The sequence below is a fragment of the Morone saxatilis genome, unplaced genomic scaffold (genome assembly GCF_004916995.1).
Source record: "Morone saxatilis isolate NCDOM2014 unplaced genomic scaffold, NCSU_SB_2.0 Contig20, whole genome shotgun sequence".
Taxonomy (NCBI): Eukaryota; Metazoa; Chordata; class Actinopteri; family Moronidae; genus Morone; species Morone saxatilis.
This window is the reverse complement of record NW_023339763.1, coordinates 14,408,786-14,412,467: the sequence shown is the minus strand read 5'-3', so window position 1 is coordinate 14,412,467 and position 3,682 is coordinate 14,408,786.

Genomic DNA, 3,682 nt, shown 5'->3' with positions numbered 1-3,682 from the left:
GGTAGTTGGAATTGTGAATAAAAAGAGACAGCCCTACTGTACATGGGATTATGTTGGTCTGTGTGGTGGTTCAAACCAGCAGAGTTGTTTTCCAAACACCTTTTTTTTTCACCTTGAGATTGCCCCAAGCTTTTCTAACCTAACTCTCTCTGCACCCATACACACACAGATACACACACACACACACACACTTCTGATCGCTGATATGTTTTCCGAAACAACTTAAACTTGAAATGTTCATTTTGTGAATTTATATTTGTGTAAACCAATCACACATTGTATTTCAAGCCTCTGTTGCATGGCCATCACAAAAAGGTTAGTACTTCCTGCTAAGGTGCGGTGATAGTCTGAAAGGATAAGGCTGGTGATGTACTGTCAACAATTCTATGAAAAGACCAAAACGACGCTTTGGCCCCTCAATACTCTCCGACTTCCCCAGCCAGTTTGTGGCTCTCAGCCCATAGCCCACTGGTTCCTGCTGAAACATAAATCAGGTGCAAATATATTGTTTTGTTTTTAAAAATGGCTGTGTTCTTTTCTAAAACAGCTGGACACTGAGGCTTTTAGCTGGCGTTAGTTAAACCAGAGTAAATATTGGGGTCTATTTTCAGCCACAGCTTTGGTGCTCAAGTGAGTATTTATGGCAGCAGGACAGTGTGTATGGGATTCACTCAAAATAATCTACAGTGGCCATGTTCATGTTAATGAAGAAACATATCACCCAGTGCAAGGATGTGGCTCATTGATGTGTTTTTAAAATAGTTTCTGGACCAACAACAGAGCTCTAAGGCACAGAAAAATTAGCTGTTTTGGCTATACTCAGACAACACTGGTAGTACTTTCATTGTTGGTTTTGGTCTTTGGATGAGGGGAAAAAAAATTATGCTCTGGTAAAACAAAATGCAGTCCTGATAAATGTTTTGTTCACTGAATGGAGATTGTATTTTACCAAACTATTTATTTAAAAAATGTAAAAATTTTCAAAATTTTCGGCTCAAAACTGCGTGGGATTGCACCAGTCCGACACTCTGGCAAATGAGTGAAGAGTTCCTCACGAAATCACATACTTCTTGCTGTCATATTTATTAGGGAGTGGAGCACTGCTGAAAAAAGCCAGCAAGATGTGTGTGAATTTGAGAGGAGTTCTCTTTATTCATTTGCTGGAGTGTGGGCCTCATGTAGTTTACGGCTTATTTATAATATGCACCCAACAGAAGCACAAAACAAAGACACAATGATTACTATCAGATTTATTCATGAAGATTACATAAAAATCTGTGTGATGTTTGTCACCAATGCCAAATAATTCTGCATGCTAAGAGGCCATCACATTTCTCATCTACACCCAATAATGATCTATTTTGGTTAAAATGTAGACCGACAGACCTTGCTGCTTTCTGTGTTGTCGATGTCTGTGCATCGCTCCATCCACTGGCTGCCTGTGGTTGTTCGTAATGGATTGTAAACCCTGGTGCAGGCGAACAGAGCTGCCGAGGGAGCCGCACCCCCACATACCTCCAGGCGATGCTCCAGCCCTGCATGCCGCTCGTACTCTACGCTCTGCTTCCTTCTCTTGCTCGCCCCTTCCTTCTCTAGTTAGCACTCCACCCAGCTCTAACTCTTCTACCCTATACCTTCCAAACGCTGCTCCTCTACAGCCTAAACATGAGAGTCAATACCTCTCTTTGGATGTTCGCAGAAAATGTATCCACCTTCCCAAATTTTACACTGAAAGACCTTAGTTTTTGTAGCTGTAGATTTTCTACTTCACACTTGTATAAAGCTTTGTTTTTCCTGAGTCCTTTGTATCTCCAAAGCCATTATTTCACCTGCTTCTCATCATAGCTTTTCTCCGTCTTACAATTTCAATTTCATTTCATACAAGTCACATTAATATGCCATTACACAAAGAGCACTCTTTCCCCCTTTCTCCCCTTAACTGATGAAACTTCTGAGGTATATTTATGTTTCAGATTTAATCCAGATTTGTATGTGTCTTGTCTTGTCTTTCTCAAGATAATTTTCAAGACAAAACTGAAAATATATCATAATATTTGGCAATAATTGACATATTCCTCAGATGACTTTACCACTACTGCATCGAGGATTAGTTGGGAGCTCAGAATCCTCATGAATATCATGGCGCAGGCGCTCAGGAGGAGGATATAGAGAACGACACCAAGCCAAAAGCCAGCTCAACAAGGCAATCAGACTGGAGAGTCAGGTTGCCAACAATGACTCATACTACAGGAAAAGACTCAACAGTTCTCCTTCCCCTCACTCACCAACAACCTCAACCCCCTTTATTGTCTTATGGAGCAATAAATCTCCCCTGTTCAGTCTCCCCCTTACAGACAGCAGAACTCTATTTTCCCACAGAAGATGTAATTTGTGTCATTAGTGGAAACGTGTTTATACTAAATGTGTATCACAAGCAAATCAGACTTCTGATCTTATGATACAGCGTCATCTTCTTTCAGGATCATATGTCAAAGTTTTAAAAATATCCAATCCTCTTCCCACCCACTGATTCACTGTAGAAATGGGCGGTGTCGCTGTGATGCAAAAGCACCCAGGTGCAGTGAAAATGATTTTTTTTTAAAGAAAAACACACAGCTGCAGTTTGCACTGTGGGATGCTTTTGATGGCATTGACAACACCTGCTGACAATATAGGCAGAAAGACGCTGTTATGTATTCCTATATCTTTCCTATGTTTTTAGACAATGATGTTTGGTAGGTATTTGTGTCTCTTAATCAGGTTCAGAAATTAAAACAAAGAAAAAAAAGAACAATAGCGAGTATACAATGATGTTCATAATTATAGTTTTAAAAATTGTGATCTGATGAATTTTAAAAGTTAAATATCATAAAATTGTACAACTAATATTGTTATCAACATAAACATTTAAACCTGGGAGTGTTCACTAATAACAATAACAATACATTAAAAAGTTGTTGCTTTCTGATCATCAAACCCAGCTTTGTCACAAATTATTTGTCTATAATGCACTGCACGTAATGCAATATATAACACTGGTGAATATAAGAATATTATCTACAGCAGGTCTGTCTGCCTTGGAGGATGAGAATTGTTTTTGTTTATTTCATAAATAGTCTTGAAACTTACAAACCTTTAAGTATTGGCAGAAAGTTTCTGTTAAACAATGACAAACATGTTGTGACCACCCAGACTGTGGTGCAACATGGTCGATTCCAGGTGGAAATAAAGTAGACATAATTATATGCATATGGAGTAGATCTGCACTGAAAAAGACCAAATGTGTGCTTAACTCCTCATTGTATAAGTGGTTGTTAAAAATAACAAACATCCACATTAACCTAGATAGAGGGGTACAAATGCTGTTACATTATGTCCATAATCTTATAGAAGTTTCTTCATTTCTATGGTCACTAGTTTGACCATTTGCAGCATCCCGGCTTACTCTAACAATGAGGGAGACGGAAAGAGAAATGATCTGGTCTGAGTGGGTTCTCTTTTCAGCGCGGGAGACAGATGCTTGTTTACTGGCCTCATTATGTCAGCAGCTGTCCTGAGCAGGTCACACTGTGGTCCTCTGTCCACCTACTGAGACCCATAAGTCCAGCACCTGGCAATGGACACACTGTAAAGGGTTTCAAGAAAAGCTTGAGAGGCTCTTCGTTTAAATTGCTGTCACTTG